At 48.6% G+C, this 13,612-nt stretch overlaps 1 protein-coding gene across 1 annotated transcript in view; it reads left to right on the top strand.

Moving 5' to 3' along the window:
• Positions 1–12,889: 12,889 nt before the first annotated feature.
• Positions 12,890–13,612, top strand: part of LOC138680898 (uncharacterized) — a 173,176-nt gene continuing 172,453 nt past the window's right edge. The window contains exon 1 of the mRNA XM_069768112.1: positions 12,890–12,997. The gene's annotated coding sequence lies outside the window, so the exon portion shown is untranslated. The remainder of the gene's footprint in view (positions 12,998–13,612) is intronic.

Here is a 13,612-nt window from a genome sequence, read left to right as displayed (position 1 = left end):
ACTCCAAGTCACAAGTACTTTACTTTGCCTTACACGCATGCTATGTAAAATACAGCACAGACAGTTTTGTGCAAAAGTTTTAAGCAAGTGTGAAAAAATGCTGCAAAATAAGAATGCTCACCCAGTGTATTAAGCCTCCTACACAGCTGTCTTTATATTTGTTAATGACTGTTTTTATCTATATTTGAAAATGATGATCATTATCACCTAGTTGGTTAGTCATAAGATACAGTCAGACAGACATATAAAATGGACCGAGATCGTAATGGAGCGCAAGGACTGGCCGGTGACTCTCCTGACCCGAGCATGACTGCTTCATATATTTCTATGCAGCTATTTCGCTTGGGTTGTGTGAGCCTCAGCCAGTTCAAGTATTGCGGTCCAATCTCTGCCTTGTCAAAAATGTATAGTCTTACAGTTCCAACAATGTGGAAGAGATTTATAGAAATCTCATGCCCGCTGTGCTTTTATATTACAGGTAAAACAGACCTGCGGCGCGTGTTTCAAATCCGCAGCATGTCAAATTTTCTCTTGCGGGTACATACATAGTAACATAGTAACATAGTTAGTAAGGCCGAAAAAAGACATTTGTCCATCCAGTTCAGCCTATATTCCATCATAATAAATCCCCAGATTTACGTCCTTCTACAGAACCTAATAATTGTATGATACAATATTGTTCTGCTTCAGGAAGACATCCAGGCCTCTCTTGAACCCCTCGACTGAGTTCGCCATCACCACCTCCTCAGGCAAGCAATTCCAGATTCTCACTGCCCTAACAGTAAAGAATCCTCTTCTATGTTGGTGGAAAAACCTTTTCTCCTCCAGACGCAAAGAATGCCCCCTTGTGCCCGTCACCTTCCTTGGTATAAACAGATCCTCAGCGAGATATTTGTATTGTCCCCTTATATACTTATACATGGTTATTAGATCGCCCCTCAGTCGTCTTTTTTCTAGACTAAATAATCCTAATTTCGCTAATCTATCTGGGTATTGTAGTTCTCCCATCCCCTTTATTAATTTTGTTGCCCTCCTTTGTACACTCTCTAGTTCCATGATATCCTTCCTGAGCACCGGTGCCCAAAACTGGACACAGTACTCCATGTGCGGTCTAACTAGCGATTTGTACAGAGGCAGTATAATGCTCTCATCATGTGTATCCAGACCTCTTTTAATGCACCCCATGATCCTGTTTGCCTTGGCAGCTGCTGCCTGGCACTGGCTGCTCCAGGTAAGTTTATCATTAACTAGGATCCCCAAGTCCTTCTCCCTTTCTGATTTACCCAGTGGTTTCCCGTTCAGTGTGTAATGGTGATATTGATTCCTTCTTCCCATGTGTATAACCTTACATTTATCATTGTTAAACCTCATCCACACACAAAACATTTAGTTTTGTGTGTGGATTTTCCCCATAAACTTGCATTAAATGTGGAAAATCCACAGCTAAAAAATGCTGAGGTAGATCGGCTCACTTGGCTGGACACAGAGGTAGAAATGGATCACTGTCTCTTTAAGAACATCTTTGGTTTATTAAGTGCAGCATAAACCAAGCTGGAAAAAGCGCAGCCCTGTGGACAAATTAAAACACAGCCCTTCTCCTAGCGGGGATCAACCCGCTCAGGTTTAGCAACATCCACAGTTCAGGTCCTTTAAGGCTGCCGTCACACTAGCAGTGTTTGGTCAGTATTTTACCTCAGTATTTATAAGCCAAGAAGCAGGAGTGGAACAAAGAGGAAAAGTATAATAGAAACATATGCACCATGTTAGGACTGGCGGAACGCACCAAGAGAGATGATATAGATGCGTTCGCAGTCCGGGGTCCACCGTGCAGGTGAAACCTGCTGCTAGGAAATGACAGACAATATGGCGGTATTCAAAAGTATACACGCGTGGGTCAAACCTCACCCAGCGTGAAGAAAGCGATCCTGCTGCGTCACAGGACCGCGGTACCGCACATAGAGCGCAAGCAAGTGGTCAGCGAACTAAACCCCAACAGGGATTGTAGTCCGATTAGACCCTTGCTGGCACTACACCGCAACTGGGTGTGAAAGGAATTATATAATTAAGGCACCGAAGTGCGAACTGTGCCGTCCTGGCAGGCACCACTAAGCACCCAGACGTGGGTCAGGAAGCGCACACTGGCGCGTGGCACCGCACTGGCGGTCACAGCAGTAGACGCTGACACGTGTGTGACACGTTGAGTGATAAGTCGGGCGCTAGATAGCAGCCATACTCCATACGCGAACAATCATACAATAGGGTAGGGGTATTTAAAGAACGACTTGCACTCACAACAAACACACGTATTAAATTGTACACTAGCGCATGGCCGTGCGGTCATGCGCAGTTTATATAGTTGCAGGACAGGAAGCGGCCACAGAAACTTTGCCCTTCCAAGACCTGCCAAGAGGACCAATAGAATGCGCTGCAGAGCCAGAGCACATGACCCTCGATCTCCAACGGGAGATCTTGCCCTGGGCATGCTCAGTGTGCGCAGACAAGGACTTAGTCCCAGAGAAGTCCACTCGCTGCTGACCAGTATAGGCTTTACAGGCAGAAGCTGGAGAAGCAGCAGTAACTCTTCTCACAGAGTCAGACTGAGCGAGACGCTGGGATCGACGTCCCTGCTGAGTAGGCTCCACTGCGGCTGGAGGAGAATGGGAGACCGCAGCGGAGACGGATCGAGATTCCCCCTGTGCAGCAGAGGAAACTCGACTCCTAACATGGCCCCCCCCTCCTTGGGCCTCGCTACGTTCGAAGGCAGCAATGAGCTGTGGGGCCCGAATGTTTTCAGCAGGTTTCCATGACCTGTTCTCTGGACCATAACCCTTCCAATCCACCAGATACAACTTTTTGCCGCGTACCACCTTACACCCCAAAATAGCGTTCACCTCGTAATCGTCCGTAGACGAACCCGATGTCCCGGCAGATGACTCGGAAAGCCGGGACATGTATACGGGTTTCAAGAGGGACACATGAAAGGTGTCGGTGATACCCAATCGTGGAGGAAGAGCCAGGCGGTAGACCACAGGATTAACCTGTTCGAGAACCTTGAAGGGACCCAAGTAGCGAGGCGCAAACTTAGTGGACTCAACTCGCAGCCTGATGTTACGGTCGGAGAGCCACACCAAGTCGCCAGGAGCAAAGGTCGGAGCGGGGCGCCGATGAACATCGGCGGAGGACCTCATTCTCTCCTTGGAAGCCCAAATGGCATCCTGAGTGCGATCCCAAATGTCCCGTGCCTCCACAGCCCAGTCTGCCACCCTGGAATCGGCGGAAGACACGGGCATGGGCACAGGTACCCGCGGATGCTGACCATAGTTAAGGAGGAATGGGGTCTGTCCAGTGGAGTCAGCTACAGCATTGTTAAGAGCAAACTCCGCCCACGGTAGCAAGGATGCCCAGTCATCTTGTTTAGCACAGACAAAATGTCGCAGATATGTGACCAAGGTCTGGTTGGCTCTCTCCACCAACCCATTCGTCTCGGGATGATATGCCGAAGAGAGATTCAACTCGATACTGAGAAGGCGACAAAGCTCTCTCCAGAACCGAGACGCAAACTGGGGACCCCGGTCACTGACAATTTTGTCTGGCATACCGTGAAGACGGAAGATGTGTTTAACAAACAATGCTGCCAAGGCCCGTGCAGAAGGTAGCCGGGGAAGCGGCTCCAAGTGCACCATTTTAGAAAAATGGTCGGTGATAACCCAAATGACAGTACAGCCACGTGACTTGGGCAAACCCACCACAAAGTCCATCCCGACCATCTCCCAGGGCCTGTCTGCCACCGGCAGAGGGTATAACAACCCAGCTGGCCGTTGACGGAGAGACTTATTTTTGGCACAAGAGACACATGCCTGAACGTAGTCTCCAACGTCACGAACCATATGTGGCCACCAATACATTCTCGCCAACAACTCAGATGTCCTCTTTGCCCCAAAGTGTCCACCCACTCTGGACGAATGAGCCCACGAGAGAACCTCCGGACGCAAATTGATGGGGACAAAAGTCTTGCCCGGAGGCACAGACTCAAGCGAAACCGGAGCCACGGTTCTCAGACTCTCTGAAGGGACAATGAGCCGAGGCTTGTCCTCCTCCTCCACAGTTGACACCAGGGAGCGAGAGAGAGCGTCAGCACGAATGTTCTTCTCCCCGGCGAGATAATGTAGAGTGAAGTGGAACCGGGAGAAAAACAAGGACCATCTGGCCTGACGAGAATTCAGCCGCTGGGCTGTCTGTAAATAGACCAAATTCTTGTGGTCCGTGTAGACTTGGAATGGGAACCGAGCACCCTCCAAGAGATGTCTCCATTCCGAAAAGGCCAACTTCATTGCCAGCAACTCCCTATCCCCGATGGAGTAATTTCTCTCCGCTGGTGAGAAGGTTTTTGAGAAGAAGAAGCATGGATGCTTCCGACCTTGAGCATCCTTTTGATAGAGGACTGCTCCTGCACCAACGGAAGAGGCATCCACCTCCATTAGGAATGGCTTATCCACCTCGGGACGATGTAAGATGGGAGCGCTAGCAAAGTGGGACTTAATAGAAGTGAAGGCCTTGGAGACCTCTTCAGACCACGATTTAGGATTCGCTCCCTTCTTGGTGAGGGATACCAAGGGAGCTACCAGGGTTGAGAAGTGGGGGATGAATTGACGATAGTAATTTATGAACCCCATAAAGCGCTGCACCGCTTTCAGAGAATGGGGTTCCTGCCAGTCCATCACTGCCTGTAGTTTGGCAGGATCCATAGCCAATCCCTGGGCCGAGATGATGTAGCCCAGGAAAGGTAAAGACTCCTGCTCAAACATACACTTCTCCAATTTGGCATAGAGGGAGTTTGCCCGTAGGAGGTCGAAGACTTTGCAAACATCTCTCCGGTGGGAGTCAATATCTGGAGAGTAGATAAGAATATCATCCAGATAGACTACGACCGAGGTGGAAAGCATATCCCGGAAGATATCGTTCACAAAGTCTTGGAAAACGGCTGGGGCATTACAGAGCCCGAAGGGCATCACCAGATATTCATAGTGCCCATCCCTGGTGTTAAAGGCCGTCTTCCATTCATCCCCCTCACGGATGCGAATCAGGTTGTAAGCACCCCGCAAATCTAATTTAGTAAATACCCTTGCTCCCCGAAGTCTATCGAATAACTCAGATATCAAGGGCAAAGGATACTTATTCTTAACGGTGATGGCATTAAGACCCCTGTAGTCTATGCATGGGCGCAATTCCCCATTCTTCTTCTGCACGAAGAAGAACCCTGCCCCAGCAGGTGACACTGACTTCCTAATGAATCCTCTTGCCAGATTTTCCTGGATGTACTGTGACATTGCCTCCGTCGCCGGGAGAGATAGCGGATAAACTCGACCCCGGGGAGGCTCAGCACCAGGCAAGAGATCAATAGGACAGTCATAGGGGCGATGAGGCGGAAGGACCTCCGCCGCCTTTTTGGAGAACACGTCTGCATTAGACCAATACTGCTTGGGGAGAGAGGATAGATCTGCGGGTACCTCAGTAGTAGCAACCTGAACGCACTCCCTCTGACACCTACCCCCACAAGATTCACCCCAACCCAGAATTCTGCCTGAGGACCACTCGATATGAGGAGAGTGGTACCGTAGCCAAGGTATTCCCAACAGGACCTCATCAATTCCTTCCGGAATGACGAGCAGAGAAATTATCTCCTGATGAGATGGCGACATGGACAGAGTAAAAGGGATGGTCTGGTGTGTTATCTGTGAGGGCAATGTCGACCCATTCACCACTCGCACCGTTACTGGTTGAGCAAGCATAACCAGGGGTATTGCGTGACGTTGGGCAAAGGCAGAAGACATAAAATTGCCCTCCGCCCCAGAATCCATGCAGAGCTCTACCGAGTGGGAGAATGAGCCAATAGTAATTGTCCCCTTAAAGGACAACTTAGAGGCAAACGTCGCCGTGTCTAGTGTACCTCCACCTACTACCACTAGACGCTGACGTTTCCTCGACCGCTGAGGACATCTGGAGGCTAGATGTCCTGACTGCTGGCAAACATGACAGACCCTGAGTGCACAAGCGGTCCGGGACTTAGATCCTGCTTGTGACACTTCCCTGGCCTCATGTGACTCAGGAACCAGGACCGGAAATTCCAGAGGTTTGGCGAAAGTAGGAGCCAGCCGAAACCTCTGCCTACACTGGGCTCGCTCTAACATCCGCTCATTAAAACGGAGGTCAATTCGAGTGGAGACAGTTATTAACTCCTCCAGTGTGGCAGGAATCTCCCTAGTGGCCAGAGCGTCCTTTACGTGGTCAGCCAAGCCCCTCCAAAATATGGGGATAAGAGCTTTATCCGACCAATCCAGCTCAGAAGCTAAGGTGCGGAATTGGACGGCAAAATGACTGACCAAGGACTCACCCTGAGTTAATGCCAGCAATTGGAGCGCAGTATCATGGGTGACTTGAGGTCCTAAAAAGACCTGTTTCAGAGCGCTCAGAAACAGCGGAGCACTCTGCACCACATGATCGCCACGCTCCCACAGCGGCGTAGCCCATTCCAACGCCCTGTCCGACAATAGAGACAGAATAAATCCCACCTTAGCCCGCTCTGTGGGAAAACGTGTAGCCAGGAGCTCGAGGTGAATAGAGCACTGACTCACAAATCCCCTACAAAACTTGCTATCACCAGAAAATTTTTCTGGCAGCGGGAGGCGAGATAATGTCGGAACAGGGGTGGCAATGGACATAGTAGCTGCAGCCACGCTGGCAGCCTGTACAGCTACTGCAGTAACATCCACAGCTGAGGTCGCGCTCTCGAGAGCCGCCAACCTACCCTCCAGCTGCTGGATATGCCGCACAGATTGCTGTTTGTCTGTCATCACTAGCCAGACCCTGGCGCTAGTGCAATGTTAGGACTGGCGGAACGCACCAAGAGAGATGATATAGATGCGTTCGCAGTCCGTGGTCCACCGTGCAGGTGAAACCTGCTGCTAGGAAATGACAGACAATATGGCGGTATTCAAAAGTATACACGCGTGGGTTAAACCTCACCCAGCGTGAAGAAAGCGATCCTGTTGCGTCACAGGACCGCGGTACCGCACATAGAGCGCGAGCAAGTGGTCAGCGAACTAAACCCCAACAGGGATTGTAGTCCGATTAGACCCTTGCTGGCACTACACCGCAACTGGGTGTGAAAGGAATTATATAATTAAGGCACCGAAGTGCGAACTGTGCCGTGCTGGCAGGCACCACTAAGCACCCAGACGTGGGTCAGGAAGCGCACACTGGCGCGTGGCACCGCACTGGCGGTCACAGCAGTAGACGCTGACACGTGTGTGACACGTTGAGTGATAAGTCGGGCGCTAGATAGCAGCCATACTCCATACGCGAACAATCATACAATAGGGTAGGGGTATTTAAAGAACGACTTGCACTCACAACAAACACACGTATTAAATTGTACACTAGCGCATGGCCGTGCGGTCATGCGCAGTTTATATAGTTGCAGGACAGGAAGCGGCCACAGAAACTTTGCCCTTCCAAGACCTGCCAAGAGGACCAATAGAATGCGCTGCAGAGCCAGAGCACATGACCCTCGATCTCAACGGGAGATCTTGCCCTGGGCATGCTCAGTGTGCGCAGACAAGGACTTAGTCCCAGAGAAGTCCACTCGCTGCTGACCAGTATAGGCTTTACAGGCAGAAGCTGGAGAAGCAGCAGTAACTCTTCTCACAGAGTCAGACTGAGCGAGACGCTGGGATCGACGTCCCTGCTGAGCAGGCTCCACTGCGGCTGGAGGAGAATGGGAGACCGCAGCGGAGACGGATTGAGATTCCCCCTGTGCAGCAGAGGAAACTCGACTCCTAACACACCACTTCTGCATTTATCACCCACTCCTGGTTTTGGCTTATAAATCCTGAGGTAAAATACTGACCAAATACTGCTAGTATGACGGCAGCCTAACACAGGCGCAAACTCTTCTCTGGAGTGTTCCTCTCCAGACACTGAACTTCTACTTCCTCTAGAGGTCATCTAGTTAAGCCCCAGACCACAACCTGGGATGGAGATAAGGTGGAAAAAATCCCACCCACTCTATGGTCGTCCACTAAAAACTCAGCCCTTCATTTAACTTGGCTGCTAACTCCTTGCAACACTTAGCGTGCTGAAGGAACAACTTCTGGGTTTCTAGATCACTGAAGCCATGAGCCTCAACAAAACATATCTCCCCTCCAGAACATTGGAAATGACTTTGTCACAACGCACATGCCTTTTCAGTATATATCTGTGACAAAACACCTATCATATAAATGTATCAATAAAGTCTTGCCAAAGCCAAATACCAGGAAGTATCAAAAACAAAGCAGCTTTATTTAAATCATGACACATCAAAAAAAGACAAAAGCTACAGTGCCAAAAATACAATATAATCGCATGTAAAAAAAAGAAAACTCGAAAACTAAAGGAAAAACCACAAGAAACAGCCTCAAAAACTCACCATAAGCTTATCATGAGAATGTAGTCTAATCCTCCGACATGCCTGACATTGTGCAAGTGTACTTGGTAGAATTGATGCTGTTTGAAGGCAAAGAGTGGTCACACTGCAGTGCACAGGGGACCTCAGGATAAAGTGTACATGAGGAGTGCATAGCAGAAAGTCCATCTAGCTGCTGGAGTTCCAGTACGGACACTAGAGAATTTCCTTCCACCCTTCCAGGGCCCTGACCACTATCTGGCCTCATATTCCAGTTGCCGCTAATCGTAATTATGTATGAGTAGCTAGCGTCCCATTTAGTCTCTGGATATAATTGTAAAATCTATAAGCCATTTCACAGTTGATAGTAAATTTTGCAGAAAGGCTATGACCTCCAGATGACCCTTATTTTGAGCTGGGACCCCCTACCACCTTCCTCCTGCAAGCTGGTAATTAAAGTTGGTCACTTGATGAATCATAGACAAGAAATCCATCCCCACATTGCAGAAGAATGTGGGAGACAACATGTTTCCTATTTATAGAAAGATACAATCATGATAGGAAATATGACATTAATATCTCTTGTCTGGAACCTCCAGGGACAAAGATATTGTGGTATTTGGAAATCCCGTGGTTTTCTAAAGATTTAGCCACACATGCCATTACCAGGCACGTTATAAGTCACCGGTGGGGTGATGTCTGTGTTAGTAAAAGCAAATGCCAAATTATAATTATTGTCAGTTCTCGAAGACACAGTGGTTCTGTTCATTACCCCGAAAAGGAGTGCTTCCCTCCACTTCAAACTGCATCATTGCTGTGACATCAGGTTTAGTCCATTTCTTCTGTTTATCCTTTTTATTTTATTCAATTGAAAATGCTGTATTGATTTGTTCCCATTTTGCGACATAATTGTATATTTTTATAAACACTGCCTACTTTTCTAATTAAATATGTAAAATTTAATACTTTCATTACTCTTGCTCTATAATCTGCACCCCTGAAGCAATTCGCTATCTTTAACAAGTGTCTAATTGGCCGATATAAATGATTTATGATGGCAGCTAATTTTGTTTGTTATTGTGGAGTTTGGCAGTGACCGTACCAGAGTTTATACACAGGGTCGGACTGGCGTGCCTAGGGCACACGCAGCGTTTCCTGACCGTGGAGAGACAGCCTAAGAAGAGAGTGTGTGTGTATGTTATATAGAAGGCCGAGATTGTGATCTGTCACGCATCATGTGTAAAATAAAAAAAAATTGCTATTGTGCACTGTTGGCCAATGATGGGATCATGGAGGATGGGATCAGGGGGATGGGATCATGGGGAATGGGAATGGATCATGGGAGATGGGATCATGGAGGATGGGATCATGGAGGATGGGATCATGGGAGATGGGATCATGGGGGCTGGGAATGGATCATGGGGGACTGGCTCATGGGGGATGGGATCATGGGGGAATGGATCATGGGGGATGGGACTGGATCATGGGGACGGGACAGGATAATGGGGGATCGGATCATTCATGGGAGAATGGATCATGAGGGATGGGAATAGATCATGGGGGATGGGAATAGATCATGGGGGATGGGACTGGATCATGGGGGATACGATCATGGGGAATGGGATGGAGACTCAGGCTGCACTCACACTGAAAAAATGTATTGCACAGCAATTTAGTTTAAAGCAGCACTGCAGCAGCAGGTTATTGAGAGAAATGTAGCCGGGCCAGCACTTTCAGGGAGGGTGTCAGGCTCTGCTCTGCAGACTGCACTGCAGCTCACCACACTGCAGTCACCCCGTCGCTACAGTCTACAGGCCAGGGCTGGAGTCAGGACAGAAGGTGGCACCTTCAACGTGCTCAGAGAGTGCATAGACGGTAGACGAGACAGACTGACTGAGAGTGAGTGTCAGACTCAGTCAGTCAGTCACACGGTGGCAGGACAGCAGGAGCCAGGGCCGGGAGAGCAGAGTGAATTGAAGTTAGTCACCGACCGACTACTTCAAGTTCTACTCACCACACAGCAGCCAGCACAGAGGGAGCCCGGAGAGCAGAGCGCAGACGAAGCATCACCAGTAGAGCGGGAAAAAGAGCGCGGTGCGTGTAACCGCCCACAAAGAACCTCAAGGTCCTTAACGTCAAGGTCCTTATCTTGTGGGCGGTGACGCGACAGTGAGGGAGCCAGCGTCATGGCAATCAGAGCAGCAGAGCCGAGTCCGGTATCATGGTACGTGTGCGCATCACTGAAAAAACTTAGGACGCGCTTTTAAAGGGCCCACGCTTTTAAAGGGCCCGTGTTTTTAAAGGGCCCCTCCGCGACCCCGGGCCCACCAGGCAATTACCCGCTACCCCGCCAGGCCAATCCGACCCTGTTTATACATATATATTGCATGAGTTGGAATTGGATATGTACATACTATACTTGTACTGTGAGTTCCCCAATAACTGGGCTAGAAGTGAAAACAGCTGTTGTCTTGTCTATCACAAGTCAGTCAACTGCGTGATTCTCTTGGAGGTGGCCGACTGTGTTTCCCTGACTAAATAGAGGCAGCGGTGGGATCTGTGCGTTTACCCTGTTGTTATCCTTGACAATGTCTTACTTCGGTCCATGAGCATTCCTTCTGCCTCCACTGCATACTGTAATTATATGTGTGTCCACTGGGGAACCAGGGCATTCCTCCTTTCCTTTATTTGAAGTGTTTTACTTGCTGTCCCACAACTTCTGAGATTAGTCTACTCCATCCAGCCTGCTGGAACAGGGATGGTAAATCTCATACATGTTACTGGCTGTTATTCTGCTCGTCTCTGACTGAACTCCCAGTGCAATCAGACAGTGGCTGGAACTTTTATAATTTTCACTCCTACCAACTAACGTTTCCTTAACTACCAGCTAAGTGATAGAATTAACCCCTTGTGTGTGTGTTGCTTCATCATACATAACCATACAGTGCAAGTTTTTAAATGTGCATATACCGTATTTTCCGGCGTATAAGATGACTTTTTAACCCCTGAAAATCTTCTTATAAGTCGGGGGTCGTCTTAAACGCCGGGTATCGTCTTGTACGCCGAGTGTATATGGTGGGTGGGTGGGGGGGAGTGGTCCCGATGACGGAGGGGGTGTCTCACAGGAAAGTGTGAGTGGAGTATGCCCCATTACCTCACATTGTAGCTGCAGCCAGTGTCAGCGTGGGGTGCTGGGGAGCGGCGGCGGCTGCTCCTCTCTGTGCCGCGTGGGTGCTGTGGGGCGGCGGTTCCTCTTCGTACAGCGTCGGGGCTCTGTGCTGTGGGGCGGCAACGGCGGCGTATCTTCCCGCAGAGTCAGTCGGGGCTCCTCCGGCATCTCCTGAAAGCCTGGAGGCGCCGGCAGCTCCATTGCTGCGATGCGGTGGCCTCTGGGAAAATGGCCGCTGGGGGTGGCGCATGCTCAGATTCAGATCTCGTCCCGAGATCTTGGGAGACGAGATCTGGGCGTCGCTCCATCTTCCCGGCGCCTCCATCTTCCCGGCGTCTCTGCGCTCTGACTGTTCAGGTCAGAGGGCGCGATGACGCATATAGTGTGCGCGGCGCCCTCTGCCTGATCAGTCAGAGCAGAGACGTCGGGAAGATGGAGGCGCCGGAACGAGACGCCGGGAGCTGCAAGCAAGAGAGGTGAGTATGTGTTTTTTTTTTTTATTGCAGCAGCAGCGGCACAGGTTTATGTGGAGCATCTATGGGGATATATGAACGGTGCAGAGCACTATATGGGGCACAGCTATGGGGCACAATGAACGGTGCAGAGCACTATATGGGGCACAGCTATGGGGCACAATGAACGGTGCAGAGCACTGTATATGGGGCACAGCTATGGGGCACAATGAACGGTGCAGAGCACTGTATATGGGGCACAGCTATGGGGCACAATGAACGGTGCAGAGCACTATATGGGGCACAGCTATGGGGAAATATGAACGGTCCAGAGCACTATATGGCACAGCTATGGGGAAATAATGATCTATTTTATTTTAATGATCTATTCTAGGGCAGTGAGAATCTGGAATTGCTTGCCTGAGGAGGTGGTGATGGCGAACTCAGTCGAGGGGTTCAAGAGAGGCCTGGATGTCTTCCTGGAGCAGAACAATATTGTATCATACAATTATTAGGTTCTGTAGAAGGACGTAGATCTGGGGATTTATTATGATGGAATATAGGCTGAACTGGATGGACAAATGTCTTTTTTCGGCCTTACTAACTATGTTACTATGTTACTATGTTACTATTTTTATATTTGAAATTCACCGGTAAATGCTGCATTTCCACCCTAGGCTTATACTCGAGTCAATAAGTTTTTCCTGTTTTTTGTAGCAAAATTAGGGGGTCGGCTTATACTCGGGTCGGCTTATACTCGAGTATATACGGTACATGTGGCTTTATTATTCTACGTGTTTCAGAGTTCAAGACTCCTTCATCAGGAAACAACACAGGAACAATTTTTCCAATCTGTATTTAAAGGCTGGTCCTTCCTGGACTTGTGGATCTGCTGCAGCAAATCCTTTCAATGCTTCAACTCAGCTACATCTGGTGAGTGCAATCTTATGGATTAACCTTTTAACCTTCTCAGATAAGACACTATTGGCACTCTTTCCTTCAACAGTTTTCATATCTAGCTCTGTATGAAATATAAAGATATATACATATATGTGTCTCACTGACATACAGGTCCTTCTCAAAAAATTAGCATATAGTGTTAAATTTCATTATTTACCATAATGTAATGATTACAATTAAACTTTCATATATTATAGATTCATTATCCACCAACTGAAATTTGTCAGGTCTTTTATTGTTTTAATACTGATGATTTTGGCATACAACTCCTGATAACCCAAAAAACCTGTCTCAATAAATTAGCATATTTCACCCATCCAATCAAATAAAAGTGTTTTTTAATAACAAACAAAAAAAAAACAACAAATAATAATGTTCAGTTATGCACTCAATACTTGGTCGGGAATCCTTTGGCAGAAATGACTGCTTCAATGCGGCGTGGCATGGAGGCAATCAGCCTGTGACACTGCTGAGATGTTATGGAGGCCCAGGATGCTTCAATAGCGGCCTTAAGCTCATCCAGAGTGTTGGGTCTTGCGTCTCTCAACTTTCTCTTCACAATATCCCACAGATTCTCTATGGGGTTCA

Source organism: Ranitomeya imitator, chromosome 5 (assembly GCF_032444005.1).
Source record: "Ranitomeya imitator isolate aRanImi1 chromosome 5, aRanImi1.pri, whole genome shotgun sequence".
In the NCBI taxonomy this organism is placed as follows: domain Eukaryota; kingdom Metazoa; phylum Chordata; class Amphibia; order Anura; family Dendrobatidae; genus Ranitomeya; species Ranitomeya imitator.
The sequence above is the reverse complement of the archived record's forward strand: the minus strand, read 5'-3'. Positions and strand labels throughout refer to the sequence as shown.